Source organism: Panulirus ornatus, chromosome 23, assembly GCF_036320965.1.
Source record: "Panulirus ornatus isolate Po-2019 chromosome 23, ASM3632096v1, whole genome shotgun sequence".
Taxonomy (NCBI): Eukaryota; Metazoa; Arthropoda; class Malacostraca; order Decapoda; family Palinuridae; genus Panulirus; species Panulirus ornatus.
This window is the reverse complement of record NC_092246.1, coordinates 1,866,763-1,892,749: the sequence shown is the minus strand read 5'-3', so window position 1 is coordinate 1,892,749 and position 25,987 is coordinate 1,866,763. Positions and strand designations below refer to the sequence as shown.

Here is a 25,987-nt window from a genome sequence, read left to right as displayed (position 1 = left end):
CTGGACGCGCTTGTAACGTCTGTGTCACAGGTCTATGATGTAATTCCTAGATACATTTGCCTAGTAACTAACTTACCACGAGAGAGTTAGCTATGGCTGCCACAACATTAGAAAGTCGTCGTGTGTTAAGTCACTATAGCTACGTGTCTTTGTAGTTTATGGACGATAGAAAATCCCCTGAACTATGAATTGATTTTCATTGGTTTTGTACATAGAAAGTAAGTTGCTCCGCTCTGAATGGTCGATCAAAAATGTATCAAAACACTATTGGCTAACGCGGTCAACAAAGGTATTGTTCCTTTGATGTGATTGGTGGCCTAAAAATCATTCCAGTACACCCATTGGCTAGCGGTCCTCAACAGAAGTATAGTTTCCATTGATTTAATTGGTTGGCCCGCAGAGCGATATGCAATGCCATTGGCTCTCGAGAGCGAAATAGACCATCAAAGAGAAAAGAGACAAATGAGGAATAGAAAAGATGTCTAAAAAAAAACAAAACGATAATGTCAAAAAAGAGAAGATAATGAAAGAAAATGAAGGGAATCAGAGAAGAGAGAAGAAACCATTCGAGGCAAAAAGATGAGAGTAAACGGGAAGATGGAGAGAAAAAGAAGCTAAGAAAATAGGAGAGAGAAGAAAAGAGAATTGGGAAAAAAGCAGATAACAAAGAGAACATAACTAAAGATCGAAGAACAGAGAAGGCAGGATACAGAGCAGAAAAGAAAGAGTCATGATAATTCGACGAAGATCACTAACAACAAACATAACCTGAGACAAAGAATCATTTCAGAAAGAGAATCAGAATCATTTTATAGTCAACTACTGAACCCGCTCAGGATCAGACACAGATTAGGTTTAGTATCAAATACTTAATATTTACGGAATCAAATACAGATTCAGCAATCATGAATTAATAACGGATACAGCTACATATCAGTAAGAATCAGCTATGAAGATGGTGTAAGGTACATACAAAATAACTACAACATCAAATATAGAATTTGTAGAATCACCCAAGTAAAAGCTGAAATACAGAATCGGCAGAGATTCAAATGAGATTCGTTCCAGAACCAAACAGGCGATGAATGCAAAATCAGATACAGAATCGGATTCGAAACCTATAAAAAGCCAATATAGAATCAAACACAAAAATCTATTTCCAGAATTAAGAGAAAAGATTATGCGATTTCCGAAATGTTATGAATTCATAATCGTTTGCGTTTCTTCACATCTGCCTGAAGATGTATTTGGCTTTGATATTTCTGGGATGAAATTGTCTACAGGCGGCGTCAGGCACCACTAAGATCAGTAGGACGATAAGGATCACACTTATCAGTAAGAGGATATCAGTTATCAGTAGAGGTGGTATCACGTGGCACAGTTATCAGTCGGACGGTGTCAGGTGGCAGAGTTATCAGTAGGAAAGTATCAGGTGGAAAATTATTAGGAACGCTGCCTTTTAGACTGGATAGGATTGGTGTCCTCAGTGCCTTCCAGATTGTCATTCCAGCTTTCTTGAGTCCCTCAGGGGCCTCCAGTATTGTCATTCCAGGTTTATTGTCTTCCACTGAAGCCTTCAGTATTGCCATTCCAGCTTTCATGTCTCTCACCAGAGCTTCCAGTTTAAGACTCCATTATGATCGGTTCCCCTGCTGAGGTGCTTGGGGAAGCGCCGAAGAACGTGTCTTCAAGAAAGACCAAAGGCTTTAGGCTGCGTCTGAAGACTTCTTGAAGAAATTCAATCCTCAGGAGAGAGGATGTGTGTCTGAGATTCGCATCAGTTTTAGAAAGATTAATTATGATTTTCTGAACAATTCAATATATATATATATATATATATATATATATATATATATATATATATATATATATATATATATATATATATATATATATATATATATATATATATATATATATATCTGTTCCTTGGCGCCAGGAACAGATGAAGAAATATCGCATCCACACACAGCCATTCTCTACTGTCATGTCCCTCATAACTCGTAAACCAGTCACCAGGAGTTACTACCTTTGACCTTCACCACGACAGTACAATTCTCTGAAGCATGATGGCTTGACCTTTGGCCTGATTCTCAAGAGTCAAATCAGAGGTCATATGATCATACCGAAGTGTAGCGCCGTTGCTTTCAAGGGCTGTACCATCTGCTTAAGGGTCGCGGCGTCGTGCTGAAGTAGTAGGAAATATATGCTCGTTTCCCTCAAGTCAGTTGAGCTCCCCCTCACAAAGACTTTACAACCCCACAGAAAACGAGCGTGCTTAAAATGGCCCAGGCCGCTGCGCTCATAGATAAAATGTCGATAACCAACATTTCCCTGTGCAGACGAAGGCACAGGGAAATGCAAGGGACAAAATGTCACAAATATACAAACAAAATATTGCAAGAGACAAACATAGGGACAAAGTATCACAAGGGCGAGTACACGAAGAAAAAGATACTGCAAAGACAAAGACAGAAGTAAGATATCACACATACACACACACATACACACACACATCTTGAACAGAATGGTTAGACTCGGGTACATGTAACAACATTAGCAAAAGAAAAACACATTATCTTAAATGATACGACGACATGTCTTAATTGTTTTTGGAGTGAATAAATCACAGGCCAGAATGATCTTTCACATTTCCAGTTTGGAATCATTAGCTCAGATACGTGGAATGTGGTGACCAGTACGGAAGCCTTCAGAGGTTATGACTAATGGAAACTTTCGCCGGGTGTAAACAACAAATTTGCTATGCAAATAGCGAAATTGGAGGAAATTAACGAGAGAAATTGCCCCATGAGTGACAATGTCTTTCTTTTTATTGCTTACACTGGAAGCATAAATGGCAGCAAATGTGAAGAAATAACAACCAAATGTGCTAAATTAATGCCCAAATCTTACTGAGAAATTAGAGAGTAATTGGGTCAAATTGGTGCAAAATTGGATGAATTAATTATGAGAGTCTGTGTGAGTGTACTTCACAATGTAGTTGCATGGCAGTGAGAGAGTCATGTCATAAAAGCACTTCACCGTCAAAAACGAAGTGTGCATGTTAGCTGGCTGGGTTTTATGTGTCATATATATATATATATATATATATATATATATATATATATATATATATATATATATATATATATATATATATATATATCAGATTTATGGAATCTAGACTCAAGAAGAGCAGAATGACTAGACTATAAAAGATAATGATAAAGTGTGAAAGAGAAAGAGACGGGCAGACAGACAGATAAATAGACAGGCAAGGCAGAAGAGGTTCTGACAGCCAGATTCTTTACGTCGAAGCTCAAGAGCTTATCATAGAACCGTGTGATCTCTTACAGGTAAAAGATGGCCGTAGCTCAACATCTACTGTAGACCAGTCCATCTACCATATCTGAACCTAAACATCTACTGTAGACCAGTCCATCTACCATATCTGAACCTAAATATCTACTGTAGACCAGTCCTTCTACCACATCAAATATTTCAGTATAGCCCAGTGCAGTCTACCATAACTTGACACACACGGACCGCCACTTCGTAGCTAACCACCCTAGAACCTCACTGCTCTCAGCCAATCATAAATTCGTTAGATAACCGGAAATCATTAGATTATGCAAATGACTAAGGGGAGATTATTTCACGATTTTGCTGTTGAGAGAGAGAGAGAGAGAGAGAGAGAGAGAGAGAGAGAGAGAGAGAGAGAGAGAGAGAGAGAGAGAGAGAGAGAGAGAGAGAGAGAGAGAGGAGAGAGAGGAGAGAGAGAGGTGTGACATGCTGATGCTCCTCAGGGTATAGTAAATGATAAGAAAAACAAGACATTAATAGGCAATCTTGGTACTCTAGTGTCCACGAGGGAAACTTTCGGCCGGTGATGTAATTAACTTGGTATGACCTGAGGCCCTCCAGCCAGCCAGCCACCCAGCCAGCCAGCCAACCAGCCAGCCAGGAGAGGTGTAGTCTAAGAGGCCACGCTGGGAGAGTATGGTGGAGGGGATGTGGGAGATGGTTGAGAGAGAGAAGGAAGGTGAGAAGGGTAAGGAGTGTGCGTGGGAGAGAATGTGAAGAGAAGTATGGAGAATATGAGGAGAGACGGTGCGTAGGTCTGAGAAAAAAGAGTTAAAGTTAGAGAGAGAGAGAGAGAGAGAGAGAGAGAGAGAGAGAGAGAGAGAGAGAGAGAGAGAGAGAGAGAGAGAGAGAGGACGGTGGGGGGATGGAAGAGGTCTTTAAACGGAAAAAAAATCCTCAAAAGATAAAGAAATGTCCCAAAAGAGGAAGTAAAACTGATCAACAAGAAAACGGTTTGTTGATCTGAGGAAAACGACGAGGCGGGAGTCCCGGAATGAAGGACAGGTTGGTCACTATGAAGAAAATGGCTAATCCTTAAAGCGAGATTATCATGTAGAAACATGGCTGTTGTAAGAGAGGGAAATGTAGAAGAGAAGAAGTAAGAGTGAAGGAGTTAAAAGGGATGACAAACTGAAGAATCTCTATGTGAAATGACACCTGAAGGCCACGCTGCTCACATACACCAGGAAAAGAATCCTTGAATCTTTCGAAAATGTTTACAAGTATTATGAAACGGATACACACGCACACACACACAGACACACACACACACACACACACACACACACACACACACACACACACACACACACACACACACACACACACAGGGACACCGTGTGATACAAAGGCTGTTCGAGTAGAGAGATGTGAAGAGTAACCATCTCGCCTGACTACCTCTCCACACATCCTCAGAAACAGACAACCCTCACCACTCACCCACTGTGTCACTCGAGTCGTTGAGGCCAAGATGGAACCCTTCTCTTTGTCCTGGAAGATTTTTATCCCCATGTAAGAAAACTATATCAATTCTCAAGAGGATCTCCTGCCCCATGGAAGAAGGAGGGAAAAGAAGGTTTGAAGATGCTAGAGGCTTGAAGATATCTTTATAAGAGAGATAAAGACACAAGAGAGGGAATAAAAGAGGAGAGTCCTTTCAAAGACGAAGAAAAATGCGATCTCTGAAGTCACGGGAAGTGTAGGAGGAAAGTGTTCTGCAGAGGATGTAAGGAGATCCGTCTGGCCAAGAATGAAACCAGAATTTTGGCTACGTGGGCAAAGGATGGCTCTCTCTCTCTCTCTCTCTCTCTCTCTCTCTCTCTCTCTCTCTCTCTCTCTCTCTCTCTCTCTCTCTCTCTCTCTCTCTCTCTCTCTCTCTCTCTCTCTCTCTCTCTCTCTCTCTCTCTCTCTCTCTCTCTCTCTCTCTCTCTCTCCTGTAAGATTGCCTCACGGATTATGTCTACGTGAGCACTGACCTATTCCTCCTACTGCAAGCAGAGACTCACCCACTCTTCCTGCTGTGAGGTTGTCTCATTACAGAAGCAGGGCCGGACTTTGTCTGCTTTGAGGTGGTCTCATGAAATTCGAATCCTCCCACAGTAAGACTTCTTTACGAGGAAAATTCAGTTATTTGAAAGAGGTATTGTTTATGATGATGTGAATCGTATGATTCGTTACCCTCAATTTTCATGAATCCAGATTCACTAGCGGTGAGCTTTTCTAGATTCAGAACAGTGCTGAATCATCTCCAGATTCATGATGGTGGTGAATCATCTCCAGATTCACGACAGCGCTGAATCATTGTCTTGTACATATCGCAATGATCACTTTTGCGCTTACCAAATGGTGAATTTGAAGACCTGACACTGTGTTCTTGGAGAGCTACAAGCTTTAAGTATACAGCTATTATGCTGTCAGTATAGGATATATGCATGCATGATTATTAGTCTAATTAGAAGGAGATTATCTTATTTGAACGACAACTGGGAGGGCGACCCTTCCGTGGGTGTACTACACTCGACAGATCATCCCCGCTAGCGACCGATCATCCCAGCGACTAAAAACCATAACCTCCCTTCTACCATGTACTTTTATCAATGACTCAGGCTCAGCTAATAAGCTTATGATAACTACTTTTATGCTTGGCGATGATATTTATGAACGTACCTGGGAGGATCTGTAGCTAGGATAAATATTCACTCATTACGAGAGTAAGTTTTCCTGAGGATGTCAGCATCGAACTGACTTCGAGATAGATTGTTCCGGAGGTTTTCCGTGACCTGAATACATTTGAGTATTTTCTTTTTAACTAAACTGAATCTCTTATCTTTACTTCCGTCTTGATTTTGCAAGTCAACTTATTGTTATATGTCTCAAGAGTTCACGTCTTACCGATCCTTTGTTACCCTGTAATCGCTACAGCATGAACCGTAGATATGATGATGGTTTGGCTTGTGACACGATCCCTAAGGGTAAGATCAAAGCTAAGCCGTCATACTCAAGGGTCGTAAGTCGTGCCGTTGTGGTAAAGGGTCGTAAAGTCACGGTCATGGGTCGTACCGTCGTCATCAAGGGTCGTACCGTTGTGATCAAAAGGAAGCAAATCGGAAAGACAGGTTTGAAACTGAAAATTAGTTTTCATATATGATGAAAGTGAATCTAGAATGATGAAAGCAAAGTATCTTCACTTGATTACGGACGAGACCAGACTGAAGACTCTTGCCTCACAAACACACATCTAGATTTCACATTTAAACATAATAATCACCCAATAATCAACCTTGTTAGTGAACCAGCAAACCTGATAATCACATGTGCAAATGTAACCACTCATGTGAAGAAGATAATTGGCAGCCGAGACGAACCTTGACTGGAAGTCGAACCCTGGCTGGGGTGAGCTTGTCCCAGCTAATCGCGACAAGATCTTTATTTGGCACAAAGAATGTTGCTGCTTCTCCAGCAGACGGCCACCTGCTTGACCTCCTGTGACCTCCCACATATAGGTAGGTATAACTGAGTTCTTAAACCTGTTGTGTTCTCCTACGAGAAGGTATACTTAGATCATAGAGATGGTACTGACCTCCCGTAGGTATAATAGCGCAATTAATTCTTTAGTGACCTCTAACAAGCGAATATAACTGGGTTCTAAGACCTGTAGTGATCTCCCTCAAGTAGTTCTTTGCCCTAAACACAAGCAGAGCAGCACGCTTATCAACTCCTTGATAAAAATACTATAAAAAGTCACATGATCGTTTGTTACCCATTTCTAAAACAGAAATAGATTTCAACGTTTGATCAGATAATTTCTAGATGCTGTTGAGAGTTTCAGCAGAGACAGACACATCGCCAAAAGGGTTCGTCTTGCTTGTAAAGATCAACATAGACGATTCCAGGTCAGAGCTTAAGGTTCAGAGCTGTGATCCCACAGATGGCATTGGCTTATAGTTTTGATGACGAGTGTTTGCTACCTCCATACCACACACTTCCTCCTCAGATCCTGACGAGAGCAGCTGATGAACACAGAGACACAAGAATGCCAGAAGAGGTGTATGATATCCTTACTAACCATCTGATCGATATTTCTTGCATCACGCACAATCAAAAAGGTTTTTCAATTCTTCGCCACAGAATAGTTGCTGTGGTAAACTCTGCATTTACTTTGGCCAGTGAGCTGTTTTGTGGAACGGAATCACCATCGTATAATCAAAAAGCTATGAGGATTAAATTTGTGGTAAGCAAATTGTCATCGCATTTCGCCATCATTCCATTGATCTAGGACGAAGATCGGAAAAGGTTACCTTGATCTAGTGTAGAAATAATGGTGGGTCTTAGTTTTTTGAAATCAATTTAGGACGTCCATTGCTGAGTGTTGTCTCTTTGTGCTGCTGTTCTTGTTGTCACGGAGACCTATGATGGGGTCACATGCAGTCTGTCATCAAATAACATTGACTGAGAGGAAATTCGTTTCCCCTCGCTATGTATCAATACAGTTGTACCTTCTAATCATGACTTTCGTAAGTTAGAATAGCACTAGATCCAACCTTACAATTGAATGGTGTCGTGCAATGATGGTACACTAAGACAAAGTGTTTACCAATCCCTATACATATAGAACATCAGCGTCCACAGTAACCAGCAGGGATTATGTTAACATATAAACTTCTAAGATATTATCAAAAATGATCTATCTATATACATCATATGGTACTGACATTTCTCAGTATATATATATATATATATATATATATATATATATATATATATATATATATATATATATATATATATATATATATATATATATATATATATATATATATATACATATATATATATATATATATATATATATATATATATATATATATATATATATATATATATATATATATATATATATGAAATTACTTCTAAGAATTGATTTCTATGAATTCCCTTGTGGCCAGAAACTGCGAAGCGATTGACGAAGACAAGGATATCAGTCTGATGATATACTACAACAATCCGAAAACATATTCGCTCGTAATGGCCAAGTATATAGTAGGTCGCTCTGGAAGTATGAATCGTACCGATGTCAGGGAGAATCAGAGGAGCCCAACCTGACATCAACGCCACATCAGGACAATAACGGTCTCGTTTGGACCTACTTGATGTATTTAGTGATGGACTTTCTGTATTCTTACCTAGTTTAATATTGTTCTGCGTTTCCTCTGCTGTAAGTTTTCTGTATTTCTCTTTCCGTATTTTGTATTTAGATTGTAACTTGTACTACCCTTCATATGAATTTCAACGTATACATATATGTACATACACAGACATATACATAAATACACTTGTACATAATTCATACTTGCTGCCTTTATTCATTCCCGTCGCAAACCCGCCACGCATGAAATGACACCCCCTTCCCTCACACGCGCGGGAGGTAGCGCTAGGAAAAGGCAACAAAGGCCACATTCGTTCACTCTCAGTCTCTAGCTGTCATGTATAATACACAGAAACCACAGCTCCCTTTCCATATCCAAGCCCCACAAAACTTTCCATAGTTTACCCCAGATGCTTCACATGCCCTGATTCAATCCATTGACAGCACGTCGACCCCGGTATACCACATCGTTCCAATTCACTCTGTTCCTTGCACTCCTTTCACCCTCCTACATGTTCAGGCAGGCTCAGATCGCGCACAATCTTTTTCACTCCATCCTTCCACCTCCAATTCGGTCTCCCACTTCTCCTCCTTCCCTCCACCTCTGACACATATATCCTCTTTATCAATCTTTTCTCACTCATTCTCTTCATGTGACCAAATCATTTCAATTCACCCGCTTCTGCTCTATCAACCACACTTTTTTATTACCACACATCTCTCTTACCCTTTCATTACTTACTCGATCAAACCACCTCACACCACATAGTGTCCTCATTTTCAACACATCCATCCTCCTGCGCACAACCCTATCTATAGCCTACGCCTCACAACCATATAACATTGTTGGAACCACTATTCCTTCAAACATACCAATTTTTCCTTTCCAAGATAATGTCCTCGCCTTCCACACATTCTTCAACACTCCCAGAACCTTCGTCCCCTCCCCCACCCTGTGACTCACTTCCGCTTCCATGGTTCCATCCGCTGCCAGATCCACTCCCAGATATCTTTTTTGTAGATTCCTGATGATGCCTCTGTGAAGGCGAAAGCTTCATTGAAATGAAATTGATAACTTCTGGACAACTGGTGTTTGAGCACTCACCTAATGCAAGAATAATACTGAAAAAAGATTAGAGAGCATAAGAAAGAAGATGGTAACTCTAAATGTGCTGCCGCATTCAGTTCTATGAGCATCGGACTGAACTTGCTCTCAGCTTACCCTAACATACATTTACATACATCGCTGTAATTACCGTTATTACTAATGGCCCATTTAATTACTGTATTCCATACTAATGATTTCTAAAGCTGCCAACGAAGCGTAAAGGCTTCCTTTCGTAACCAAAACAAAAACTTGTTTTTGTTATTGATACTTGTATAATCAATTCTATGGTAAATAGATGCAGTGAAGCATAAACATATTGCGTTAATGGGCTGACCATAAAGATATATTCTGGTTGACGTGAAAAAAGCTTGAGGCGCTCAGTCAGTACGCTTAGGTTTACTTGTAATACATGAGAAAGAAAGGCTAGAATTGGCATCTAAACCATTTTCTATAGTCTTGTAAATGTCTATGTAAATCCGCTACGTTTATCTTATATCGTCTGTGTTAGTGTAAAAGACTCCAAATTACAAAAGTCATTTTGAGATCTTGAAGAAATATGAAATCAGTACATGATGTTCTGAAATAAGGTCTTACCCAAAAAAATATATATAAGTAGGTGGAGAGGAATCCACGCGAGTTGGTGCCGCAATACGTGAGGGTAAGATACCAGAAAATCTTACCAAATTAACATAAAATGAAGGTAAAGGAAAGAGTCTGAACTGAATACTGAGTTGGGCGGTAGGGAGCGTCATGATGACCCATGGCTGGAAATGATCTCTCTCTCTCTCTCTCTCTCTCTCTCTCTCTCTCTCTCTCTCTCTCTCTCTCTCTCTCTCTCTCTCTCTCTCTCTCTCTCTCTCTCTCTCTCTCTCTCTTCCCGATGCGTTGATATTTGACTCTATCAATGGATGGTATCCACAGCACCTTACATTATAAACACACACACACACACACACACACACACACACACCATAAGCCAAGCTAAGTGTAGTAATGAAATATATTTCCATCATTGCGTCCATTAGAACGGCATCATCATCATCATCATCATCATCTCCACTGCAAAGAAGAAAAAAAGATATAGAAGAATTTATTTCTCGTCTTATCGTACATAAGGAACATGGCCGCCACGCAGCATCGCTTCCTCGTAACAAACTACCACCAAGAAAATGGATTTCCTGTAATAAAATAAAATAATTATAGAGTTCTGGAACTTTCTTATCGCGGCAGCCAATCAGCGCTGTTATCGGAGCCCAGGCCGGCGCCTGCCTCCGTTTGCGTGGTTCGCCTTTAATAGAGACGGTATAAGAATATCACCGTCATTTCTCATTCAAGCAAGACTTCCACTTTTGTTCGTTTTCCTCTGTTTTAATGTTTGAGTTTCCCAACAGAAATAGATTAAGGCAGAAATACTAATGGCGACGGACGGCTGGGCTGGCTGGGGGGGGGAGAAAGGGGGGGAGGGGACATAACACCCCCACTCCTCCCTCCTCCTCCCCCCCAACCCCCCCTCCCCCTACCGACTTCGACAGACGATTTAACTTCCAAATTGTGCCACATTCGCTTCTAACTGGGGATAACACAGACAATCACGGTTATTTGCATTCAGAAATGACGCCAAGTTTTTATGCTCTTGTGCACTAAATAATCTTTTGTGTTACTTTCTGCGGGGGGTGGAGGGGGGAGGGGGGGACGTGGGGTTGAGGAGGGGGGGACGTGGGGTGAGGGAGGGTAGAACTGTGTTATTTAGCTGGGGCGCCATTAGTTGCAGAAGCTGTTTGTGGCCTGGTGACTTTATTCTCCTTATTTATGTCTGTTACTCCCGGGAGATTATTAAGAGATGGTGTGGGGGGGGGGGGGGGGGGGGGGGGGGGGGGGGTGCAGGGAGGGGGAGGGGGAGGGGAGGGAGGGGAGAGGAAGAGGGGGAAGGGGTATATGAAGCTCTGAGACAAAGTTATTCATTATGGGAAAAAGCCTGACAAGTCTAAATTATTCGCTCGGCCACTTTGTATTCACAGAAGATATATGGACGAGGATTCCCGCCGCTGTAACCCCATTATATTTTGTAATTTATTATTCGTGTATTTGCTGTACTCCTTTCAGCATGTGAGGTGAACTGCTGTATGTGTGAATGCCGACTTAATGAACGGCAATGCAATATGTATCAAGCTGCATTGGAGATAAGTGATTTTCATGTCTTCCGACGCGCTCAAGCGTACGACAGTTTCACTCAGACGAGTGGCAGCAGGATTCCTCTATAGCTGCGTTACCAACCGTACGACACATTGGATGATTTCTGTAATCTGACGTTTTGACTTAAGAACCCATAATTAGGACGAAACTTTCTTCTATCACAGACATAATAGATACCATTGTAAAGAGCAAAGGAATATTATACAGAGGAGATAGGTAACACACACACACACACACACACACACAGACTCACACATCAGCCTCCTCTACAAATTTTCCTTTCCTCACAACGACAATCCTCGCCTCAGATTCACACGAGACCACATCCCATTCTCTCCCAACCTCACCCTCCTCCTCCCCTCCTCCTCCCCCAATTGCTTCATCAACTCCTCCACCTGGTCCCCTCACACTCCACCTGGTCTCCACCCACTCCACCTGATCTCCATGTGCACCACCCATTCCATCCCTAAATTTAAGCCACCTCCTTCTCAGAATACAGTTCCTAACGCGTTGGATTGGTTTGATATGTAAGCTAACGAATGATAATGATAACACAATAACATAATGATAACATAATGAAGATAAGATAATGATGATAGCTCCAGGTGATTACGTATTACGCATCAAGTGACCTTCGGTCTGGAGAACATTTCTGTTGCTCACCAACGTGAGACGAAGGGTATTCGAGTACATAGCATTCGAATAGTCATTTCCCCATAGGGGCGATCATAGCCTAGCGGTAGCGCTCCCGCCTGTTGCACAGAGGTCCCGGGTTCGATCCTGGCTGTTGGAGGTTTGTATGATATATAAGTATATATATATATATATATATATGTGTGTGTGTGTGTATATACATATATGTATACGTGTGTGTATATGTATCTGTCTGTCTGTGAAAACAAAGAAAGAATCAACTTATATATTATGGATGAGGTCGTTTAATCTATTATTGATCACATGATTAATGACCCAACACCAGCAGGAGACAACAGCTGATGATGATGGTGGTGATGATGATGATGATGATGAATTCATACACATAAATTCATAATAAATCCGGGGTTCACTACATACTTACTCCGGGGATACACACACACAAACACACACACACAAACAAAGGATGATCTACCTTCTTCACCCCAAAGCAAACTTCGGGAAAATTTGCATGTGAACATCTTTACTTTGAGTGTTCTTAACCTGTGGCCTTGTTATCATAGATAAACATACCCTTTCTCACATCTGCCTTTGTCGCATGGATAAATATAACTAAACGCTCATATAAATTATCGTTTTTATGCATCTGTTTCTCATGATACGTCATTTGAAACCCTTTATAACGATAATATATTACGTACGATTACCAGGAAGACATCATATATGCTAAACATTAGTGATAATGACTGGTATAGCCCCGTACCTCATATTAGCCTTCCCAGACCCATACTTCCCCACAATGCTGTTACGTGAAGTCCTTGATAATACCATTACGAAACACATTTCACACCGTGGAAGACCGGGCTGTTCATGGAAGCCATGAGCACAAGTCATGACTGAACATTAACTGTCACTTCCCGCCAACTGTAACTTTGTTATAATACCGTGATGTAACACTATGATATGAGACTGTAACATATGACTGTTACATATGACTGTAACATATCACTGTAACATAAGACTGTAGAAAATGACTGATATGAGATTATAACATAAGCCTGCAGCATTAGACTGTCACATATAACTGCACCATATAACTGTAACATATGACTGTAACATAAGACTGTAACATGAGACTGTAGCTATGTTGCAGTACCCCTAATGGCCAGGAAGAAGTTTAGGTCAAAAGGTCTATTGGTAGAGAGAAATTAATGTTATTTTGCCGTCCTTGGTAACGCTGGCGCTACTGTGTTAATATTAAGAGATCGTGTTAAATAACCGTGTTTAAATCACTTCTTTGCTCTGCTGGTACAAGAATGACTTGTTAATGATGATCCTTAAAGAATTACATGGTAATCTCACCCTTTCCAGTTCAATTTCTCTTAAGAATTAAAGGCTTTTATGTTAGATTACACTGTTATATCTGACTCCTCAGAACAGAGAGAAAACAATATAGATTCTGCTCCTTGATAATGCTGATACAAAATTTCTATTCGTTTTTGCGTCTGTTGGATATTTTCTTATCTCTTACCAAATTGTTCTGGAAGGAGAGTGAAGATGTTCTTAATGTGAGAACTCACTCCAGGATTCACGGCTCTGGTAACCTTCCTCATGTGATGTGATGTGGTGTAGGTGCGATGAAATGTGGTAGAAGTGGTGTGGCAAGGGTGATGTTTTGTGAAGTGTGTGGTACACTTGGTGAGTGTAGTTTGGTGAAATTTGTATGATGTGTGGTGCGGTGTGGTGTGGTGTGGTGGTGTGGTGTGGTGCGGTGTGGTGTGGTGAGCTGACATGACACACAGGTACCGGCCAATCACTCACTCCTTCACGTGTGCTCGTGGTCGACAGCCAGCACATTATGCAAGGGGGAGGGGGGGGGGGGAGCTCGAAGGGGGAGGGCGAGGGGGAGGAAGTGGTGGTGGAACTCACGTCCTGAAGGTCACAATGGTAGGGCGTGGTGGTGGTGGTGGTGGTGGTGGTGTGGTTGTACGAGTGATGGTTGTAGTAGTGATGGTGGTAGCGGTGGTGGTGGTGGTGATTTGGTCGTAGTGGTTGTAGTAGTAGTGGTGGTAGTGGGGGTTGTGATAGTGGTAGTGGTTGTGGTAGAGACTACTGTAGACCTGAAAGACGTGAAAGCAGATCTGAAATATGAATTTAGATCTAAAAAGTTTTTGAATGCAATTCTGAAAGAAGTGAATGCAGGTTTTGGATTCGACTGAATCATTATAAGTTATTATGAAATACAACCAACATTATGAAGAAGACATTCCTTCTGTGTTATTCTTTAAGACAGAACAAAACCACATAACATGCTACAGATTAACATACAAAGTTTTCCTGCAATGTTCTTCTTGTTCATTTCTCTTCCATTGTAATATTTTAGAATTTCATGTGACCACAAATCGTCTCTTGATCTGCAGTGGTTGTGTCTTCCTCTTTTTGTGTCAATTTCCTTTCGTCGTTTGTATTAATATTATGAAGGAAACATTCAGGAACATTGTAACGTGATCAAGCTAAATTTACTCATTTATATATATATATATATATATATATATATATATATATATTTATATAGAGAGAGAGAGAGAGAGAGAGAGAAGAGAGAGAGAGAGAGAGAGAGATGAATATAGATATAGATATATTCATGTGTGTGTGTGTGTGTGAGTAAGTATTTCTAACTTGAAAAAAGCAGCGACGCAATATCAGGGTTTGGGAGAGGGAAATTCCCCCACACACCCACGTAGCTGCATAACGGGACCCGAGAACTTCCCCCACCTTGCCAGACCCTCTAGGGAGATATATCGCCCAGGGTAGAGCATGGCTTCATGATACTGCCATTTGCAGCCCGGGTGGTTGTGGCGATGGTGGTAGTGGTGAGGGTGGTAGAGATGATGGTGATTGTGGCGATTGTGGTGCTGGTGGTAAGAATGGTAGTTACCATATGGGATGGGATATCTGGTCTGTTCTTTTGGCATGGTAGCCATCGTCATGGTACTGGCTGAATGGTGGTGCTTGTATGGTATTGTGGTAAACATGGTAGTTATGTCGTGGGAATGGCTACGTCGAAATGTGTCAACGATGTTAGTTTGTTTGGTGATGGTCCTGGTTGATGCTGTAGATTTCTGATCATGGTAGGGATGCACATACGTCTGAAATGGTAGCGTAAAATAGTCTCTACGCTGATCGCTTGCTGGATATGGTATCGCTGACGCGCGTATACGCTGGCAAGCTGCTGGCGTAGCTATGCGTACGGTAAAGATGCTTCTGTGATAGCAATCTGCTCTTAATGGTAATGATAAGACATATATAATTTGGTAGTCTGTTGTTCATGGTAGTTAAGAGGGGTATGTACAATGGTAGCGTGCTGATCATGGTAGTGAGTTGGGTCCGCCAACAAGAACCATGGAAACCATACTTTCTCACTCTCAAACCAGAAAATCTAAACACACTTCATAGTGACGCTTCCCTTATAGTGTTATCCCTTGAGACTCGTCCGTAAATAAAAACTAGCTCTGTCTTTCCCCGTATATCAGGTGCACTCATACCCACATCTCGAAGTGTATCTGTTTAGAATTATCTGCGTATTCCAAACACTATCTGTATGGCCACGAAGGGAACTTATAAATGACAATACAGAAAGTGTAAGTAGTATTTATCATCATGTAAAAGAGGAGAGGTGAAAAGATTAGTGGATGTGGTAAGTTTTTGTAGTGCTTTCATGGGAGTGAGATGCAGTGTAAGGATGAATAGATCACTGAATTTTGAGTTTTTAAGTAAGTACCTCTTCACACGTGTGTGTGTGTGTGTGTGTGTGTGTGTGTGTGTGTGTGTGTGTGTTATCTTTCCTCGTGATCCGTCCCAGGGAAGGAGGATATCAAGGATAGTGCTCAAGGAGGATAGCAAGATCAGCAAAGGATGAAAGATTAGTTTCCTTCATCTTAACAACCATAACAGGCTAAGTGTTCACACCCTCAGCTGGGTGTTATCAGTCGCAGCCATGGACCAGTGTGTGTGGTAAACATGTTGATGATATCATCAAGTCTTCGAGAAGAGCAAAGGAACTGCAATATATAAAAAGAATATCCCAAGGAAATTCAAACCACTTTAGTTGTGAAACAAGCTTTCGTGTTGATGAGGTGCTGAATAATGAGATGTATAATGTGCTGCACATCTCATTCATGGAGTGTTTTCCATTATCATATGGTTTAAAGATAGTGACTACAAGATCGAGTGAAAAGCATCATCCAAAGGTAGTTTAATTTGCGTATAGATATTACCATGTTCTATAACTAAACATAGCTTGGACAGTTTAGCTATAACGTCCTTCCATAGATATAGTTATGAGTGGGTATTTAGAAAACCTTAGCTTCATATCACAAAGTGAGAGTCTGGCTGGATAATGCCTCGTATTGCTTGCTGGAGAATCATCCTACCCCAGAGGATATTTGGGATATCTTAGAAACTTTAACCTTCGGGGACCCAGGAACGGACGAAGGTCCCTTGCCTCTTCTCCTATGCATCTGCAGCAATGCAACGCCTTCAATAAAGAAGCACAAAAAACAAAAATGTTCCTCATCCATAGCCCAGACCAATGTACGTTTAAATTCAGTAAAAATATCTCAAAAACTCAATTTCCTTTTTCTTAAGACTTTTTCATATATATATATACAGACATAGATTTAATAACAAATTAATTCAGGTTACAAGAATCAAGCTTTGGTTACTCTTGGCTCGTTTGTTTATTGAACACAGACTCATAAGATGAACACCGAATCAATGTTTCGTTCTAATCGAAACATCTTGTGGTTCAAACTATTATGAATGAGAGACAGATATCAAAATGACTACAAAACATGTATATGTTCACACTATATATATATATATATATATATATATATATATATATATATATATATATATATATATATATATATATATATATATATATATACATATATATCAGACCAACTGATCACAGACTTGTTTGACCTGGGTGAAGCCCCGGCTTCACAGGAATGACTCACACTGAATTTTGCCTTCGTCAGCGGCCCACTATCGACCAGCCAACCGCCTCCCTTACCCCCAACAAGCATATCAATACTCCCCCACTAGAGGGGGAGGGGGAGGGGGGAGGGGGGGAAGGGAAAGACAGGCATAGCGGCAAGGGGGAGAGTTAGGGGAGGGGTAAATGTGAGGGGGAGAGATCACAGCTGGGGAGCAATGGCGGCCTCTCTCCCGTACGGGGGTGAATGCCGCGTCCTGATTGGTCGACACGGGAGCCAATGCACTGATCTTCTCGGGCCTATAAACAGGGACATAAATCCCCCATGCATGATGTCTTATTTACCCTAGGCACGCTACGTGACAATGACCTTTGTATACAGCTACCTCCTGACGTGTAGTAGATTTAAGTAGTTTTCTTATCATGAAACTTAATCTCTGTTAAACTGTATTCTTCCGTCCCTGTCCATTTGTCTATACAAATCTGTCACTTAGTCTCTTTTTCTGTTTCTGTTGAGAATATATACATTCATATAAACTCTGTACTCCTGTGTCTTCATATTATCAGTACGTCTCTCGCAAGATGAGGTCCACCAGTGACATCCTCGTCTACCAGTCTGGTTATCATCTCCCAGACTTCTGTTGTAGATCATGATATATAAGAAGCTTTTGACAGGGTATGGCATCAGGGGTCCATCTTCGAGGCAAAAACTCTCAGTGGTATGATCTACCCCACACAGCAGTAGACCCTCCCAGTGGTATGATCTACCCCACACAGCAGTAGACCCTCCCAGTGGTATGATCTACCCCACACAGCAGTAGACCCTCCCAGTGAACACACATGACATAACAGTTCTTCTGGTGTTATACTTATTACAAAAAGGTTTCAAATTTGACAATACTCATTATAAAAAAGATTTCGAAAAATCTTAGGATACTTACTGCAAAAGTTGTCAAATTTCAGGGTAGCTATTGCCGAAAAACGTTACTGCAACATCAACATGATACAGATTGTAGTTATTCCTTGATAACTTATTGATCTTATTAGTTATTCCTTGATAACTTATTAATCTTATTAGTTATTCGAATGATTCTGTCAAGTATAGCAACATCCTGACAGCTAAACCTGTCAGGTAAATGTAATATACTGACTAAAATCTGTTAAGAACACGATACCAAACCCAGAAAAAAAATGCCTTCAAACTGTCACTTGATTAATATCAAAAGATAATGAACGTCATGTTGAGTAATTGATTGAACATTCTCTAATACTCAGATTGTCTTCATGTGCCAAAGGATTATAGACCATAAGTCAGAGTCATAAAGCGTCCAAGATTCAATAAACAACGCACTAAGTAAGGAATGTATTGATCATTAAGAGACCTTCCTTTTGTTTTCATGCATTCCACAGTGGAATCAATAATCCCTTACATAGGTGTTTCCTCGGCTGAGTAAACTGGGGGTTTGAGATCATATGTTGTTACAGGAAGAGCTGGAATGTCAGAGTTCGTTATAGCTATACGAATTTACTGATGTATTGGTATGAACAGCTCTTTTGGACATGTGTGTGTGTATGTGTGTGTGAATGTGTGTGTGTGTGATAGATTCTCTCTCTCTCTCTCTCTCTCTCTCTCTCTCTCTCTCTCTCTCTCTCTCTCTCTCTCTCTCTCTCTCTCTCTCTCTCTCTATCTATCTATCTATCTATCTATCTATCTTTCCTTTAGAATGTGTTTGTCTGTGCAGATGTGTGCGTATATCTGTGTCTGCGTCTGTGTGTGCCATGGGGGTACCCACTACCTCTCTGTTTTCCGTTGATGGCATTGAACCCCGAAAACAGTAAACAAATTCCACGAATCAACTGAACAAATCGTAAACTACGTCATACATTAGCAACTCCCCCCCTCCTCCATTCTCCATTCTCAATTTTGAATGCTCGATCTCTTATATTTAATTTCTTTTTTTTGTTAATTAGGGAGAATATGCCCCCTCCCCCTTCCCCCCTTTTTTTTTCTCTCTCTCTGAATACCAACAGAAAACAAAGGAGAATCAGGAAATAACAGGTGTTCGACCAACCGTAAATTCGCGAATATAGTGGCAATCCGGAAAGAAAACGAGAAATATTCTGCGTTTTCTATTTTGTCCTACTTGTCTTTTTTTCATGGCCGTTCCTGGTTATAATTGGTGAGTGATTAGGGGGATTTTTGCTGAGAATTTTGGTATTTTGACGAATAGGTTTGGTCCAGACAAAGAAACTTTTCTGTTTGAAAATGATGTCAAAGAAATGATCGTCCGCAGGAATAGTATGACAAGAAATGCTTTACGTTCACGAAGAGCATAACCAGGACGCTTCTCCAGCAGGGCATAACCAGGACGCCTCTCCAGCAGGAGATGACAAAGACGTTTTTTCTGTACCAAAAGTAAAGAAGAGACAAAGTATTGCTTGTCATGTTACAAAGAAATGTTTCTCTTGTATGAAAATTGATGTAGACATATGTCCTCTCAGAAAGCATTAGAAATAAATTGATATGCTTAATGAATGATCAAATATGATTCTTCTTTTCTTTAGAAAATTCAAGCGTGTCAAATGGTTAGCCAACATTCTAATCTGGATGTGAACCTTTGTCGAACCTGTCATAATACTTCGTGCACAAACAACAACTTCATCTTTGACACTCTTGTCTCTTAATTTCTCTTTTGATATTTCGTAAAACCCGAATAAAACATCAATACAAAATGATTATCACACACACACACACACACACACACACACACACACACAGGGGCCGGCCCAGCGAGTGTAAGCCTCCCTCCCCAGTACAGTACAGCACAAAAAAGTAACAATCATTACAGCCTTAACTCGATCCATTGGTCTCTTGTAATAAATGGTGTGACCCCTGACCTCAAACTGCTGACGATAATCTCAGATGTTAAACCCTTAACTTCCCTTAAGGATCTGACCCTTGATGATATTCAATGGGCAGTGCCTTAACCTCTGTTACATACAGTATATCAGACTGACTGTTAACTTCCTCTTCTGGCAATATGCATTAGTCAGGTCCTTAACCTACTGTGCTGTTCATTAGCATTAGTCAAACACTGGAGATGACCGCTGGGCACGTCTTAAATATCAGTAGCTGACGATGTTCAGTGATCAGCCCCTTAACAACCCTAACTATGATTCTGATTTTCTAATTGAATTATCACTTTAGACCTATGGTGATAATTAGTGGTTACTCCCTATCCCGTCGAGTATAGATGATATACATTTTCTTTTGCTGTTGGTAAATAAGGAATGTTTTTCATAACAAACTCACAACTTGATAACATTAAAAGTATTGAATTCCTTTTTTCCCGAACTTGGGTCTGAATCTCCCTCCTGGAGACGCCTAGTTTAGTAACAGTGGGGAGGTTTTCCTGTTCACAGTTTCCTATAGACTTTCCCTGGGTGTATACTCTCTTGGTCATAAATGATGTTCCTTATCAGTTTTCTCTTGTCGGCTATTGAGCCTGAGGGAGAGATGGGTGAGGAGTGGCCTTCTCTTTTACCATCCTCTTGGTAAACAAAGCAGGTTATGATTACCCATGTCCTTGCTATGGACCTGCAGGTATCTGTCATCTGTCCTTCTCATGTACTCACATGTAACATGTATTACCATAAATAAACATACTCGAAGATAAAGTTTATAATATCTCTCTCCCAGTAAATGAGCGGACGAGGGTTCCTGCCTTGTGAAATGATAACAAATAAATATTCCATCGACGCCATGAAACAATGATGTCACCCGAAAAATTAACCATCCACAGCGCTAACAGCCAAACACCCATTGCAAATCGTTTACATGTTGTCAGCTGAATATCCAATACTATGAATTTATATCTACCGCGATGCTACCCATATATATATATATATATATATATATATATATATATATATATATATATATATATATATATATATATATATATATATATATATGCTATTTTTTCTTGTTCCTTAAGAGTCAGTATTACCACAGCTGAGTTGTGCATATTAGAAAGCTATTATTTTTTTGTTTTATCATACACCACTGGAGACTAACATGAGGACCTGACTGGCAACATACGAGGACGAGAGTGGAATTAAACTGGGACGAAGGGAGGACAAGAATGGGACCAGATTGGGATCAGTCAAAGACAAGACATTCACGACAGTCAGGATCAGGGTGGCAGCTAGGACCAGTATCAGAGTGACCAGACTAACTCAGACCAGCACTGAGCCAAACCAGACCAGAACCATCTTTTGCCAAAGCCAAACAAGAACCAGATGAAGACCAAGACTAGACGCACCCTAGGAACACCAGCAAGACTGAAACTTCCATCAGACTAGACCCGACCTAAGACCCCACATCAGGAGGGGACCACAGTGGGACCATTTATAAGGAAAACGGTGGTAATAAACGTAATTACTGTTGGTAAAGGAGATCCACGAGACATATATAACTTCCTCTTTTTCCTCTGTCGAATTAGCAAGTTATTAATGACGCCATTTATAAAGAACCATTTCATAGCAGTGAAGGGCACTGAAATTTCCTCTTTATGGGTCCCGGATGAGAAGCATATAAGAGAACGATAAAAAAAAATGTACAGAAATTAAATGGGGAAAACGAAACGTTTTGCCAACGTAATGAGAAACTTCGAGTCTATGGTTGGTTTATTAAAGGAAGAAGATCTGCCACAATGGCGTGACCATGTCAGTAAAAGCTTTTGGTGAATATTTTTCTTAACAATCCTAACGTGGAATATGGAGGAACAGGTTTAACCATGCTGCAGCCCTCTCTCTCTCTCTCTCTCTCTCTCTCTCTCTCTCTCTCTCTCTCTCTCTCTCTCTCTCTCTCTCTCTCTCTCTCTCTCTCTCTCTCTCTCTCTCTCTCTCTCTCTCTCATGACACCAGGGTTTCAGAATGCTACATCTACAGTGAAGAATCCTCCGAGATAACTGGTGAATTTTCCCTCTATAAAGGCCTGAGAAGAACACCACGCGGAGACGTCCCACCCACCCCGGCTATTGATGATGTCTTCTTTCTGAATTCCTTTGTACAGCATCTTACTAAGAGAAGTTTTAGACTTTAAATGAGTCCAGGAAGCGAGGGTATCTATGATGTTATCGAATTACAATACTTAATTAACTGAAGTTTTGTAAGATATGGAGATGGTTTGTTTCTTAAAATACTGTTATATCACAAATATATTTTACCTTAACTTTGCCTGAATGAGTAAGTTTTCAGAAATGAATAATAGTTTTGCTGAAATGTGATGTATTTCACCGTAAAATAGAATAAGATACATGACGGGATCAAAAGACTTTCCCTAACCTTCCATTGTTCAAGAGTTGTTACTAGCTTTTTCAATAGTTTTAGGTTAAAACAATGTTATTTTTCAATGATATTCTACTCATATTTGCTTGATATGATACATTCACGGAATTGTAGTATTTTTGATGAAATGACGTACATATTACAGTGGAAACTGGGATACCATCACGACGAAAACAATCGACTTATGCTTTCTTTCGTTGTTCAAAAGATGTTAACGTGATCGCTTTTCCAATGATTTTCAGTTCCAAAATCACTGTTGTATTACAGCAATTTTCTATCCTAATTGACTGGAACAGATAACTGAGTGGAAGTATGCAATATTTTTGCTGGCTCTCCCCGCGTTTCATTGTAAAGTGACGTAATGATAAGTGGTAAACAATTTGCCTCGGCGCTCGGTGATTCAGGCTCAGCGAACCTCAGTTTACAGGACGTAGAGTGTTTTAATAAAGATTTTTTGAAATGAGTTTTATATGGCATACAACATGGTGCTTCATTACTCTAATTTCTTGTTCCATTAACCTCAGAAGCTTGGGTCGACCTATACACGAGGCATATCATAGATTAATGATTTCTTAACCAGAATCAACGGTCGACGTAAAACTGGGTAGACTTATGGACGAGTATCTACGGTGTATTCTTTATTACAGTAGCCTATACCCTGTTCACTCAGATCTGATAGCTGGGTGGACACAGAGCTTAGCTGGTATTGTCATATTTCTGGAAAATAAGAAGCAAGATAATAAGATTGAAAACACAATTTCAACATACGGTAATAGTAAAGGCTGCTTACGAAGAGCCAATGCAAAGGCAAAGCCTTATCAGCTAGACGGTACGTGTTTTTAGAATCGTTTTTAGTTAACATGTCTTTGAATCATGCGGAAAGATTGGTCTTAAATGTAGGCGTTCCATTGAATACGTTGGAAGAAATGATGAACTGCATTTCAGAGGAAAATTTTTGACGATGAGATTAAAGCTGCTGGAGAAAATACAGATGATCGCTTCGTTTTTGTGGGACTCTAGATCTTAATTTCATTCTCTCCGTTGAATGCTGTTAGCGAAATGATACGTTGTATTGTTTAGAGTATCTGTCTTTTCTAGATCTAGTTACGTCTGGATTTATATACTATAATCGTCAAACCTAATATACAGCTGCTTTATGAATTTTCTTAAAATCATAATGCTTTTGAGGGAAACTGATTTTGATTTCGAAAAAAGTTTTCAGAATTACACTAGAATTTCTCCTCCTCTTGTTACACACACACACACACACACACACACACACACACACACACACACACACACACACACACACACATAAAGAAAACACTCATATATTTACCTTCATGTGTAAACAGATGAGGGAGTGAGGCTAATTTGACCATGTGTACAACTTCCTCCACTGGCCAATGTGTTGTCATCTTCTGTTCCCATCATCTCTTTTCTCCTGCTGATGTTCCAGCGGTTGTTCTGATCTGCTCCCGGTCTCTGGGTCTTGATTCCTCTCTTCAAATCGGTCTTTGATCCTTGTGTCCTCCTCCTAAAATCGGTCTTTCTTTGTTTTTCTTGTTGTCTGTTTGTTCTCTGTGTTTCTGGCACCTCACCGTCTTGGTGTCGATTCCGTTTTCGTTCTTTTGATGTTTTTCTTTCCATGTCAATATCTCTTTCAATCCGGTTTTGATATTCTTTCATTTCATTCTGTTAACCACCTTTGTCTTTACCTATTTTTTTCCTCTGCATTCATGTAATCTTTTCCGTTCTTACCATAAGGGCATCATCGTCAGATACACTACTACAAGTGAACCCCATTTCCATTCTGGAACTGAACATGAACCTCAGATCATTTTCTGTCTGCCACCGAGGGAAGGTTGAGTGTGTCTCCGTACTTGGTCAGAGACGCTGCTGTCGCCCAAGACACCAGCGTCCGTCGCAAGTTCGCCGGGTCTTCAGGCAAATTCCAGCCGTCGTTATCCCACGTCCTGAAAGAACAGAATTCTGAAGCACACTGGAAGATAAAGGAGGAAACGTATTATCAGAAAGATACCTCAGTCCAGAACACACTGCCTCATACGTCCCAAGATATTGTGCTTACCCGGGGATGGTGGTGGTGTTGGATGAGGGATTGGTTGGTGGGGAGTTGAGGGAGAGAAAGACTTGGTGAGGGAGGGAACGAGGGAGTGAAGGAGGAGGTGTCAGAGGTGAGGTCACAAGATAATCAGACTCAGTTCAAGTCTGAATCACTCCGCCAAAGTTCGAGGCAAGTGTGGAGGACGACCCTATTGTCTCGGGTTGTCTCGTGAGACAAATTTTCCTGAGGTTCCTCAAATTAGATACGGTAAATACGACTCTCCCTTACCCGCCTCCCCTCTCTCTCCCAGTCTCTCTATTCACTCATCGTTCCTCACTCCTTCTTCCTTACCTCCCTCCCTCTCTCTCTCCTTCCTTCCCTCCCCATGTACCCACCACCCCCAGTCCTGCTCCTCCTGCCCCACAGATATGCAGCTCTGGGGCAGGAGAGTCGCCTGGTATCTCTTGCATCACATCGCGACGCCAGACAGAGGGCCCTTGATGGGGCACCTGGGGAAGCGACCCACGCAGAAGGTGCTGCTGGAGGCTAGGATGTGCGAGAGACGGGGAGAGGAACACGTTGGAGGCGAAGAGGAAGTAAGAGGCGTGGAAATGATTGTAGGGAGAGGAAGAAGTAAGATGAGAGTTGAGGAACCTGTATGAAAGAAATATCAACCCTTGTGCTGGATTCTTAATTGTATGAACATACGGTAGAATATCATGATTCTCTAAACATGTGTCCCTAAACATGTGTCCCTAATTAACTTTCATCAATTTACTTCCCCTGTCCTTCACGCGTACTGCTGTCCACTTGACGCTCGCGTTTATATCACTGATGGTTCACTCGGAGAGAAATTTCCTGGAAATCAGAACTCCTGAAACCTAAATAGATAATAGTCCTTATCTACAAACTCAAAACACACTCCACATTTTCCCAGATATCAGCATTACCTCGCTTATCGCCGAAATTACCAACAACTAACATTTCTGTTAATATTTATGAATGTACATTTTCCACTCAACATACTTTACAGCAGATATTGTTCACAAAATTGGCAGCCGCGATGAAAAGTAGATATTTTTAGCTGTTAAGATTAGCAAACAT

The 25,987-nt window shown here is 40.8% G+C and overlaps 1 protein-coding gene across 2 annotated transcripts in view; it reads right to left on the bottom strand.

The window, feature by feature from the left end:
- The window catches only part of LOC139756710 (uncharacterized), a 114,935-nt gene that overhangs the window by 8,301 nt on the left and 80,647 nt on the right, over positions 1-25,987 (bottom strand). For both annotated transcript variants that reach the window (XR_011714420.1, XR_011714419.1), the window contains exon 3: positions 24,158-24,794. The gene's annotated coding sequence lies outside the window, so the exon portion shown is untranslated. The remainder of the gene's footprint in view (positions 1-24,157; positions 24,795-25,987) is intronic.